Source organism: Vicugna pacos, chromosome 3, assembly GCF_048564905.1.
Source record: "Vicugna pacos chromosome 3, VicPac4, whole genome shotgun sequence".
Lineage (NCBI taxonomy): Eukaryota > Metazoa > Chordata > Mammalia > Artiodactyla > Camelidae > Vicugna > Vicugna pacos.
In genome coordinates this window covers 47,682,319-47,696,026 of record NC_132989.1, presented here as the reverse complement: position 1 = coordinate 47,696,026, position 13,708 = coordinate 47,682,319, and the positions used below count along the sequence as shown (strand labels likewise).

At 37.1% G+C, this 13,708-nt stretch overlaps 1 long non-coding RNA gene across 1 annotated transcript in view; it reads left to right on the top strand.

Moving 5' to 3' along the window:
* Window positions 1–411: 411 nt before the first annotated feature.
* Window positions 412–13,708, top strand: part of LOC116278187 (uncharacterized) — a 210,820-nt gene continuing 197,523 nt past the window's right edge. The window contains exons 1-2 of the long non-coding RNA XR_004187583.2: window positions 412–651; window positions 6,871–6,942. This is a non-coding gene — a long non-coding RNA (uncharacterized lncRNA). The remainder of the gene's footprint in view (window positions 652–6,870; window positions 6,943–13,708) is intronic.

The following is a 13,708-nucleotide window of genomic DNA, read 5'->3' as shown; positions in this document are numbered from 1 at the left end:
GCTGCCATGTGGGCGAGGTCAAGCAAAGAGGAACTCGGGCAATCTCTGGGCAACAGCAAGGGAGGAATTGAGGCATTTAGTCCAAGGAGCTGAACGTTGCCAGCAATCAGAGTGATCCTAGAATGCTGCCTCAGGCAACCCCACACTTCCATAGCCACTGGGCCAGAGCCTGGTCCCCTAGAGCTAGCAGTGTTCCTGGGGCAGCTGCTCTGATAATGGGACTCTCACTGGGGGTGGGGTGTAGAAGAGGGAGAATTGGGATTTCCCTGCAAAGCGGCCCAAGTCAGACTCTGTACTGACAAGCTGGGATAAGGGCCCACTGGCAACCAAAGTACCCAGGTGTTTCTTATCCCAGGACTCTCGTGGGCCTCTGCAGATCTCCCGATATCTCCCGAGATCCCGCGAGATCACGCTTCCTTTGCGAAGAGCGCTCAGGGCCGCGTCTTGGCGTGTCGCCGCCGTTCTTTCTGCTTTCTGTGGGGCTCACTTCGTCCCGGCGTCTCCTGTTTCTCACCCTTCGCCTGGACTTGGACCGACTCCCGCTCCACACACACAGCCCTTCACCATTCCGGCCTTCAGAAGAACTGCGGGCTCTGGGCTGACACCTGACTGCAGCACCGTGAGAGATGGGCAGACGGAGGGCCGGCCCAGGTAAGCTGTGCTCACATTCCAGACCTACACAAACTCTGAGATAATAAATGAGTGTTTTTTTAAGGAAATAAATTTGAGGGCAGTCTGTTGCTTAGCGGTAGACAACTAATACACTCCACTTAAGTCCCTTGCATTTGGATTTCTGTCTCTAGCATCCCGAAGGTTCCCTGACTATCAACCTAGAAAACGCTTCCCTGGTTACGAAAGAAGCAACGAAATTGAGGAGCACTAAGAAAAATCACACATTTAGTGGCTTTGTAACTAAACAAGTGACACAGTATGAGTTATTTTCCGGAGTACTTTTTCCCTTCTTCATTTTAACCACAGAGGAGATCGTCTTTAAACACAGAAAGCCTAAAAATAAAAGTTTAAGAATAGTTTAAATGCATTTAACAGTGAAGTACTTCAAAAATTTTCTCAAAAATGTGTGAGAACTAGCAAAGATGAGAAATACTCCTAGCAGAGGAAAAACAAACATTACTTTTCCCTCAGGAATACTGAAAGAGTGAGTAGGAAAAAACAAGTTTTAGAGGTAGAAAATGGAGATTCAGGTTTTTTTTTTCTTCTTCTTACAAAATCAGAAAATTGCTACATAATAGACTGAAAATAACCTGCTTGATGTTGGGGGCATTTAGAAGTAGGGCATGTTTATCAAAAGACTGAGCTCAAACGACAAAGAAGAAATAGCACCTTGGCTGAAACATATAGATTAAGCAAATGTTTAACTATAGGCAAGATACCATATTTCAAGTCCTTGCCACCAAAAGGGACCTTACAGATGTTTTAATCCAATCTAATTCATATCATAGGTGAGGAAACTAATGCCCAGAAAAGTTATATTACTTTCCAAATATCAAGCAATTAGTGAATACAGAGGAAGGATTGCTTTTGTAACTTGTAACCTCCAAGTCCATTTCTTTTAGAAATCATTACAGCTATATATTGCAGTTATTTATAATTTACAGTGCCCTAGGAGGATTGAAGGTGAGGACGACAGAGCTCCCAAAAGTCTCCCATCATATTATAGTGTGTATCATAACAAACTGCCTTAAAAGTCAGTCCCAAGAAAGAACCTTGGACTGATTCCTCATCTTACCTTACCCTGAACTGCTGTCAGACCAGCCCCGTCACCCAGCTCTGGAATTCAGTTTGGAAGCATGGATGACAAAATAACAGTTGTTTATAACTGGGCCGTTATGACAGATGGGTGCCAACTCTGACTGGCAGGGCCAGCACCATCCTGGTTGTTACAAAAATAGTTTGTGTCACCCTTGACTTGATCCCTGTGTGTCTCAATCGTTACAAGCCCTAAAGCTCAGGTCATCCCTTATGCCTCAGATTCTCCTCTTCATAAGGCTCTAAAGAGAGCCTGATCTGGCCCAATTTCTTACTCCTCCATGACTGCAGGAACTTTTCATTGCTAAGTCTGAAACTCACAGTCTGCCATTAGTAAAATGACCTCTCTTCTAAGTCTCTCCACCAAAGTTCCTTCCCTTCTTTAATTTTGACCTCGCTGACAATGAGGACATCATTTCTGCTCCTCTCTACCCCAACTTGATAATTATTCCTCCCTTTTCAAAAAGGCAGATCAAATCATCCAACTACTCATCAGGTTATTGCATCCTTCTCCCTGCACTGTCATCATCGTTCATCCTCCTAATCATCCTCCCTCACTCACTCCCTCTTGTCTTTAGCTCCATACTAAGACAGCCTAAAATCCCATGGTGCATCATTTTAATCGTAATTCCTTCCCTGCATATACCTGCAGCTCTTTTCTCTTCTCTTCCTCTGTCTGATACATCTGACAGTAAACAATTTTGGGAGAACTCATCTCACTATTTATTCTCCCAAGCAGCTGAACAAACCATAGCTAGAAGAAAGCACAGCCATGCTAAACTGATTGATCGCACTTTAAATTTATGACCGCAGATTTCAAAAAGACTCTCAAACATTGCATCCCCCGGTCAATTCACTTTCTTATCCTCCAAGATGTTTATAAACAACCAGAAGCTATATGTAATATATATTTGCATTACCAAATTTGCTAATATACAAATATCTGTACCCAAATAATACGAGTCCCTCTTTCTCCAAAGCATGAATTGCTCATACTCTTACGTAAGTGCAGTTCCTGTGCTTGCTCATTGGGTCCCATCCTCTTTCCTCTATTTAAAATTTTTATTCCTATAATTATCCCCTATCTCTCCTGAAGCACCATTTTCCTCTCTCTCTCCTAGAGAATTCCCATTAGTATGCAAGTAAGCTGAAATAATTACATCTAATTTTTAAAAGGCCTGACTGCATAGCCTATCCTAGGCATCATTTATTAATCACCATTATTATTAAAACTCCTTAAAAAAGTGGTTTGTCTACTCTGCTCAACTTCCTCACTTTCCTTTCTCCCTTCACTCCAAAAAGGCTCTCATCCCCCAAACTCTTCTCAAGCTGCATTCATCAAGGTCACTGTGCTCTTATGTATTGCCTAATCCAATGGTCAAGCCCTGTCTTTACTATGTCAATAGCATTTGGCATTGTTGATTACCCTCCCCTTCTTGGAACAGTTTCTTTAGTGGGCTTCTAAGACAACACAGTTTCTTAATTTTTCTCCCACTTCAGGGTCAAGTCTTTTTTAGTCACATTTCCCCAATCTGTTTCCTCTTTTCAGTGTCTAAATGTTAGAGTATCTCTGGCTTTCTTCCTATCTCTTCTCTCCTCACATTCACTTCATAGGAAATCTGAACCATTCCCATTGCTTCACATGACATGTACAATTGGACAACTCCCCAAAATGTATTTCTAACCTGGAACTCTTCTCTGAACTCCAGACATGTAGATTCAGCTGAATTCTGCTCTTCATTTTACTTTACATTCTAAATTTAACATACTCACAATCAGCTTTTAAATTCCTTCACCCCATATCTGAGACATTCCTTTCCATATTGGTAAGTAGCACCGTAACAGTGTATGCAGTTTTATAGTTCCTGTAAGTCAGGGGTACTACATTGGTCAGCTATTGTATGGTGCTTCATTTAAGTATACACAAAGGGAGGGAGAGACCAGTTTAATGTCCAAGAATAACCAAATAGTGATGGCTTTTACTGGACACTTCTGCTTCCATCTATGATGCAGTCACATGGGTGGAATTACCCTCCCACAAATAACTATAAGAGCTAGATAAAAATTTTAAAATAGTTTGAAGGCATTGGAGATAAATGTAGTCAGGGTTTGAGGGGCCAAGATTCTAGAGAGAAGGGAATGTATTGGGGTGAGCCCAAATTCACTGTAGCCTTTTCTCTCAGGCATTTGTTAAATCAAAGTGTAGGGCACAGAAATCAAACAGGAAGCTGGTGGCATTCTCATTTGCCAGGGAGATAAAAATTGGAGTTCAGAGCTATCAATAGAGCAGTATTCAACAGGCCAGTGTTCCAGAAAAAAGTGAACTCCAGAGAAGTAAACCTGAATTTCTATATACAATTTTCCCTCAAATCACTTTCCAGGCCCTCAGCTGTGAATCTGCAGAGACGGTCAAAAGATCAAGCAAACATGTGGCTAATAAAAGACTAATTAAAAAGTTAAGTAGAACTCTTGATAGTTTCATGAAGCCAGGGAGACAAATATTGAAATTCAGTGCTAGTTAGAAAGGTGGGGCTCTGGTAATCACTCTGCATTCTCCATTGAAACCCCAAAGGTTTAAGAACTACCAGTGAGGGAAAATCAAAAATAGATAAATCCCCACATCCAGCTCCACCTGAATCAGTATGATACACCCATACTGTATGTGCCTGCTAGAGGAAAATCAAGTCGTCTCTAGAGAAAGAGATCCTTGAAGAGCCTCCATAATTTATCTTAGACAATGGCTTGCAATCAATAAAAATATTATCAAGAAGGCCAAGAAGCAAGACATGAAAAGACTGAAAACCAAGAGAAAAAAATAACAGATGATCTAGATATTGAAGTCATTGGATAAAACGTTTAAAACAACTGTGATTATTATGCTCAAACAAAATGGACAAAAAGATGGAGAATTTAAACAGAGAACCCAAATGTGTATGAGATTAGCAAATGGAGGTTCTAGAAATGAAACATACAATAACTAAAATTAATTTGATAGGTTTAAACTAGAAGAACATACTGTAGAAGAGGGGTTCCTGAACTGGAGGATGGGTGCATAGAAGACATCCATGTTGAAGAACTACTAGGAAGAAATATGGGTAAACAGAAAGGCTCAAAAGTATGTACTTCAGTGAAAAACTCTAACATGCATGCATTTAGTGATCAGAAGAAGAGGAAGAGATTGAATTAGATGAAATATTTTAAAAGATATCACTAATAATTTTTTAATTAATGGAGTATTATCAAGCAACAGATTTAAGAAACTTCTCTAACAGCAAGCAGGATAAACCCCTTTAGGTAAATAATAGTAAAGCTGATAAAAAACAAAGACAAAGGGAAACTTAAAAGCAGCTGGAGAAGGACAGAAGATGATGGAAAACTGTATTTAAAGGGATGAAAGAAAAATACCAAGTTTAGAAATTTTTACCCAGAGAACATGACTTTCAGAAATAAAGATGAGCCCTCATGCACTCATGTTGAGAATGACAACTATTATGGAAAATAGTATGGAGTTTCCTCAAGAAATTAAAAATAGAACTGCCGTGTGATCCAGCAGTCCCACTTCTGGATGTTTATCCGAAAGAACTGATATTAGCATCTCAAAGAAATAACGTGCACTCCCATTTTTATTGCAGTGTTATTCACAATAGCCAAGATACGGAAACAACTTAAATGTCCATGAGTTGATGAAGGGCTAAATAAAATGTGGTATACACACAAAATTGAATATTATTCAGTCTTAAAAAAGAAAATTCTACTATTTCCACCAACACGACTAGACTTGAAGAACATTATGCTAAGTGAAATAAATCAGACACAGAAAGACAAATACTGTATGATCTCATATGTGGAATCTAACATAGTCAAACTGATAGAGAGTAGAATGGTGGTTGCCAGGAGCTGGGGAAGAGGGGAAAGGGAGCTGATGGTCAAAATTTACAAAGTTTCAGTTAAACAAGTAAGTTCTGGAGATTTACTATATAGCACAGTGCTGATAGCTAACAATACTGTATCATATACTAAAACTTTAGGAGGAAACTTTGGGAGGTAGTGGGTGGGTTTATCACTTTGATGATGGTGATGGTTTCATGAGTGTAAACTTAACCCCAAACTCATTGAGTTGTATACATTAAACATGAAGAGCTTTTTGCATACCTCAAATAAGTGGTTTATTTTTTTAAAAAGAAAGAAAGATGAATTGAAGTCATTCTTTGGCAAACCTAGCAGGAGAATTCACTGTAGGAGACCTAACTGGAAGAGATACTAAAGGAATTTCTTCAGGATAAAAGCAAGTGACATAAAATTGAAGCACAGTTAATAGGAAGGAAAGAAGCTCATCAAAAAAAAAGGGTAAATGTGTGAGTAAATCTAAATGAAGTTTTAACTGTTTCAAACAATAATAACATTTTTGTGTAAAGTTTAAAATATAGAAGCATTTAAAATGTTCGACAACAAAATCTAAAAGGCAGTTGGTGGGAGGAGAGAGAATGGGAGTTAAAACATTCTAGGCCCTCTATATGTCCAAAAAGTTTTTTAAAAAAAAAGGTATTTAACGTAAGTTCTAATAGCTTAAGAATGCCTGTGGTAAAGTCAATTGTAATCACTAAAATAATAATAAAATAATCCTAATTGAAGTGGGAAATGAAATGGGGGGAAAGAACTTGATTAAACCAAGAAAAAGCAAGAAAGGAAAGGAAATGGAACAGAAAGAGATGACATATATATTTAAATGATAGATTTGAACTCAAGTCTGTACTTGAGCCTCCTGAAAATTATCAAATGGTTTCCAGTTTATAACCCTCAGTAAAGTCCTACTGTCTCCTTTTTACATCTGTCTCTCCATCTCCTACACATCCCACCTCTGTGTTCAGACTTCTCTTTCTCTCCCTCAACTCCTAAACATCTCTCGAACCACTTCACTTCTGAGGTTGTGAATTATGATCAGAAGTTAATAACATATGGACAGATGTCATAAAAACAAAAACACCATATTCATAGAAGTGCAGAAGAAACACAAAAAACAGAATATTCACAGCTGCACTCCCATCATCGTCCCATCCCTCTATGATACAGATAAACATTGCGCTCATGTTTCCTTTACTTTAGGAAAAGATACCTGCCCTGCTGCCAGCACTCAGATTCTGGTCAAAAAGGAATGTTCTCAATCTGAACCAACAAGTAAGACTCTTTCTCTTTTGAAGGGCTTGGTGGAGGGGGTTGGCAGCAGACATTTATAATTTAGTATTTGTACTTGTTTACATGTCCTCTTTCTCATTCTTATTCCACAAAGTCCATTTCTGTATTCCCTTGCCATTAAATTAAGCAATAAAGCAAACTCAATGAATTTCACAGTTTGAAAAAAAGAGAGGGAGATACCCTTTATCTGTGTTAAAAAAAAAAAAGTAGAAGTAGTAACTAGAAAGTTACAGTATAGAAAGTCATTTTTATGTTTTCTGAGTTACTAGCTCCCAAAAGAGTTAACTTTCCTATTAGACTTCTGAGTAGGACTCTAGGTTCTGCCAGTTTGACTAGCTAAGTGACTTTTGGGCAAAATGATCCCACACTTCTGAACCTCACTTTCTTCATCTGTAAAATGGAGACAGTAAAACATTTGAAGTGAGGATTAGAAAAGATCTGTAAAATACTGTGCTTAGATTGTAATATATGTCCAATAAATGTTAGCTACTCTTCCTCTGCATAGATTGGTCAGTGTTTAAACTAAGTGGATACGATTTTTAAAATTCGTTTGTGAGAGCCAGGCTAGCAAAGCTTATACAATCCTCTGCTTCTCCTCCATCTGTCTGCCAACTGACATTCTTTGTTTCTAATCTAAGACCAAGCCATATGTTCTCCATATGGGAGACTCTTTCCTGCCCAGGTGGGGAAGCAGACACAATGATCTAATAAGTCTTCACTGTCTCAGTAGGGCAAGTCTTGGGAAAACTTCCAAACATTGAGAGGTTCTGATGAGACACCACAAGCTTGGGTGACTATGTTGTTCATCAGAAAGAAATTTTTTTTACTTTCTTTTTTCCTCCCAAGATCCCCAAATCATGTTTCAATTCTGTCATTACCTGTTTCCTTGTCTCTGTTTAGTCTAGCAGACAGGTCAAGACTCTGAAAAAGATTTCAACATGGGATGTCTGGGTGGTGTCAAGGACAGTATAGATGAAAAGTATATATTAAGAGCTGGAGGACTGAGTTAAGAGTCAGGCTCTGATCTACAAATCCCAGACCTGCAGCATCTCAGCCAAAAGAAATAAGCTCATAGAGATAGTGCTACTGGGTGGTTAGAGTTTAATGTCATCATATTTAACCAGAAGTAAAATGTATAAGCAGAAGTTAAAAAAAAAGAAAAAAGGAAAACAAAAACCCACCACTATCATAGTAGTGGAAGGCACAGAAGGAAAACAAAATTATATTCAGAATTGCATAAAAAAGAGGAAACAGCAAACTGAGAAATACTTACCTTTTAATAATGCTCTTCTTCACTGGGTCATAGTAAAACAGTGTAACCCCCAAATGTTAATGCGGCAGTAACAGATTGAGAAATAAATCTCTGAAATACCCGTGCTATTTTGACAGTTACAGAAAATAAAAATGAGACTTTCACTTTCTGCTTACTTATATTAAGCTAGTTTTTGAAAATATTGAAAAACTCATTTTTAACTCTCTGAAGCTAATTTAACTGATAGCTGAATTCAGCAAAATTGTAATATTAACCATCAAAGCCATTAATCTCAAAGTTAACACATAGGTTTCAGTAACTAAATTGCCTCCTTGTTCTATCCAGTCTCCATCTTTCCAAACTTTCAACTTAATTCACATTATTGTAGCCCACATATATCACCTAGGTAAATGACTTAAAATCTCTGAGCCTCAATTTCCATATTCACAACATAGCAATTAAAATCTCTGCAGTTAATTGTCTCATAGGGAGTGTAATAGTAAAGGCGTTTTTACAAAGTGTTTAACTCTTTTGAGGTATTACACTAAGATGTTTATTATCATATGGAACAAGCAGGCATTTATATATTATTCATTTAAATGGTTCCCTGCAAAGGGTTTGACAGGTGTGACCTTGAAACACGTGACCTGGCTATGGCTGTGCAGTATGATTTGGGTCTGTGTGCTATATGCTAACTGGTCAGTATACCAACATAAATTATATTTCTCAGAGAAATGATTTCTTTGGAAAGAACTAGAAATCAGGATCCCTTTCTCAAGGGAAGGCACTATAGCTCACCAAAAACTTTACCTTCCTACGTGCGTGAACCTGTCAAGGAAGCGTCTCATCATTTTTCGCAGCTCTTTCCACTTTTCACTAGCTTGCCTTCTGCAACCACTTCAAAGAAATATACAATTAACCAAAGTACATAATTAGTAGTTACACTATATCCAGCCCATCTTGATGCCTCTCACAGGTGGAGACAGGCAGTGTGCATTTGAAACTTGCAGTACATTCAGGAAGTGTGCATAGATCTTAATACTTTTCATTTACACACTTCCAAAAAGAAAATTCAATAGAAAAGTGTCTGCAGCATGTTCGGCGACCTATGTCTCTGAATTTATCTGAAGCTCTGTTCTTTAAGCATTCATACAACTGTTCACAAAAGTGGTGATAAAAATTGCTTCTGCATTAGGTAGGCGTTTGGTGTATTTACCTTGTACATGAACTTTCTTAGTTGTACCTACCCAGTCTCTACAAAGATAAAAAAAAAAATGAGAGAGAGCTGGTATTATATTCAAGTACTTCATTTGTTTCCCAAATTAGTTCTTCTTCTGGAAGATAATGCTGGATAGTTATCCATGTAATACTTTCATTATAACAGAATGGAGAAGAATTGCATTAGCCTCAAAAGAGATATGAACTGGAAAGGTCATTTTTGTGATAATGGAATTCATCAAGGAGACTGAACAGACACTAGGAGAGATTCACAAAAGATGTAATTTCCCCCCTCTGTCTGAATTCTTTTTTCTGATTATCAAAAGATCTTAGTTCTTTACAAAAAGTATATTTTTTAAATTCACTCAGAACCATGCTTTTAGTTTATCATTGGTCTCACTAAAAGACATGAGGCATTTTGGTCTAACTGAATTACACTGGGTCGTCAAGAGGACCTGAATATTTAACATTTAGCAAAGAGGGTTCTCCATCATGTTTGATTTCTCACCATTTATATTCCAAAAATAGCTTTTCTTCTCCAGACATGAAAGTAGTACTTTGTGGGGATGTCCCAATCTCTAGGGCTCGAAATTTATCTCAGATCTTTCAGATTCTACATTTGAGATAAGTCTTAAACCTTGGAGGCCTGCATCTCTCTTTCAACTTCTGGAATTTCAAATATTATCAAAAGCAGCTTAAGAAGGTTTTGAAGAGCTTTCATGGGGCTCTTATAAATTATCAGAATTACAGGTTTTCATAGCCATTGATACAGCTCAATTAGGTTTTACTGAAGACAAAACAATTTATATTTGAGATAGTGTCTCCATTCTTCTTTCCATGTTCTAACCTGCTAACTTCCTCAATTTCAGCGTCTGTTGAACCTTACCCTCTGTGCAACCTTGAGGAAGCAATGTAACTTGCTCAACTCTGTTTCTTCACTCTGATATTCCTGTCTTATCTCATACACATTTGAGGGAAATTACATGAGATTAGGTGTGTAAAACTTAATGGTAAATTATAAGTTGTCACCTATAAAATGCCATTATTCTTAATTTGTTATTCTTCTTTATTTTTCACTTTTAAGTAATATTTCAGTCTCCACACAAGTCTAAAAAGCCCATATTTACCTGAAAAATACACATTTGATGAAAATTAGAACAAAATAGGGTGAGCAATTAACCCAGAATTGGAAGAAACAAAAGTAATTGTATCCTTAATCTTGAGAGAAATCGGGTTTATTTAGAAAGGAGAGGTAGATTAAGATTTTTTTTTTTAATTTTGAAAGAAATTTCAGGATAATTTCCAGGACTTTCAAGGCTTTGTATATCAATTCTGATGTTTTTTCAAGTGGAGGCTCCATATTTCCTAGTGGTGATGTGCCCACTCACCTTTAGTTCTGATTAGAGTCATTGGACAGCTCATAATTGAGAAATACAGGAAAGGGAGGAGGAGAAGGCAGAGGAGAGAGACTTTACAGAAGGACGTAGGCAAGAATTACAAGACCAGAGGAAAGATGACTTAAAATGAATATATGACTGCATACAAAGAAAAAAATGCCCAAAGTAGTATTCACTGTGATCTGAAATGGACAGAAAAAAAAAATACAGAAGTGGACAGAAAGTAAAAATCGGCCCAAATAACTGTGAACTAGCAAAGACTGATTCAAATTATTCCATGTACCAGCCGCAATAACACAGTATCCTCTAAATAAAATATCTTTTGGAAGTCAGAAGCAGTCCAGGGATGAGAGGCTCAGTATTCGAAGGGCAAGGGAGAAGGGCTCAACAGCAAACAGTGGAAGTATAGGATGTTTGCAAATCAGGTGCACATAACTTGGGAAATGCCTGCACTTTAAGGAATAATATGCAGGAAACGTGAGAAGCTGACGGAGTGCCCATAAATACATGTATATTAAAATAGATGTTGAAAAGTTAGGATGCTCCTACAAATTTAAAAAATGTTTTACAGAAAAGGAAAAGTAAGCCATGCGGAAAGAGCTCAGTGGAAGAAAGTGCAAATGTATTAACTGTTAGGCCACTAATAGTGTCTGGCTCTGTTGGTTATCATGAAACGTCTTGATATATTTCAGTAGTTAATAAAAGGATAACCATGTGATAACTGATGGTTTTATACCACCTTCTGACCAACCTAGAAGTTGCTGAAACAACAGATCATTTTACAGGCACTCTAACAAGCAAGCACTAGATGATGAATACTTTCCAGTATTGCACTTTTAAGAGTAGATAAAGCCTACCTTGCATACCTCCTAGGCTTGAGGTGGTTTCTCATCAGAAAGGCTGTAACTGAAACAGCGTGGGACCATTATGCACTGGCGAATGTGACAGTAAAGGCAAAGCCCACTAGCAAAAAGAGTGGAAACAAAGGAGATGGTGTGACCTCAGTCTACCTATCTTAGGAGCAGAAACAGCATTTTAATGTCCTGACTGTTCCCTGTTGTAAATCATTTCATTTGTATTTTTCGACAAGGTTGATATTTAATAGTTAGCATATTATTAGTCAAATATTATGTATAGTAGTAAGAGGCAGTCATTGACAATCATTCTTCAAATATTACTAAATATTACTAAAATCTTCACGGAATGGAGCTAATGACTTATGTTCACCAAGTTGCACTGTCACTATTTTGCAAGCGAACTTGGTATTTCTTTATGAAAATAATAAGAATTATGGATTAACAATTAATTTCAGCCCAATGTGTTTTACAAAACTAACATTCTGGCTAATAGGATTTCAATAGACACACACACACAAAAAAGTTACAGGGCAGAGTGGAAGGATATTTTTTAAATACCTGGCCCTATATGGAAATTATTATTATTATTATTATTACAAATAATGAATTAACTAGTTGTTTTGGGAAATCTTATCCTGTAGAGGAAAAGAAAAACAGTTATAGTAAAGTAACAGGAGTCATTACTTTTACTGCTATTATTAATAAAAATAAAATTAAATTTATAATGGTTAAAAAAAACCCTAAGATACTTGGTTTCTATTTTTTTCTTATAGTGTTTTTATTGCTCATTACCACCTTGTGCAGACAGTGTTACCATGTTTCTGCAAATGAGGGAACTAAAATGTAGAAAGTGAGTAATTGGCCTAATGTCATTTAATCAAGGTGGAGTTTCAAATCCAGATCTGTCTGAATTTAAAACTTAGTCTTCTCATGTAGACATATGTAGAAAGGATTACCTTCAGAGTTTAACCTACTTAGCTCATAAAACCTAGAGAAGTGGATAACTGAAGTACTTGTTTATTCTGACTGTAAAGTTAATCGGTTTTGAGCAAACAGAGGGTAGGCTCTCTTTAAGATAACAGACAGCCTGGAGTAACTGTTGCTTCTGCTTAGCTGATCTTGCATCCCTGCTACTGTCACCCCTACCACAAAACAAATGCAACAGTCTTGCCATTCCCCAGACCAGGGGGTCTGGAGGGGTTGAGAAGATCATAAATCCTGGCTCTGCCACTTTCTTTCTGTTTGTTGTTTTTGTTTTCTGTGCTTTTGTTTTTGTTAAGAATATAATTTTATTTTATTGAATTGTATGTATTTTTTCTTGAAGTATGTAGCTCATTTACAATATTAGTTTCAGGTGCAAAGCATAATGATACGGTATTTTTGCAGATTATACTCCATTTTAAGCTATTACAAGATAATGACTATAATTCCCTGTACTGAACAATGTATCCCTGTTGCTTATCTGTTTCATACATTGTAGTTTGTATTTGTTAATCCCATATCCTAATTTGTCCCTCTTTCTTTCCCTCCCCTTTTTGATGACCACAAGTTTGTTTTCTATATTTGTGAGTCGCTTATTTATTCATTTGTATTATTTTTTAGATTCCATATGAAAGTGATATCATACAGTATTTATCTTTCTCTGTCAGACTTGTTTCACTAAGCATAAAATTCTCTAGGTCCAACTATGTTGTTGCAAATGGCAATATTTCATTCTTTTTATGGCTGAATAATATTCCGTTATATGTATGTCACACATCTTAAGCCAGTCATCTGTTAATGGGCACTTGGGTTGTTTCCATGTCTTGGCTGTTGTAAATAGTGCTGTGAACATTGGGGTGTGTATATCTTTTCAAATTAATGTTTTCATTTTCTTTGGAGTAGAATTGATGGATCATATGGTAGTTCTCTACGTTTTTTGAGGAACCTCCACACTGTTTTTCCATACCAGATGCGCTAATTTATATTCCTATCAACAGTGTACAAGAGTTCCCTTTTCTACACATACTCTTTAACATTTGTTA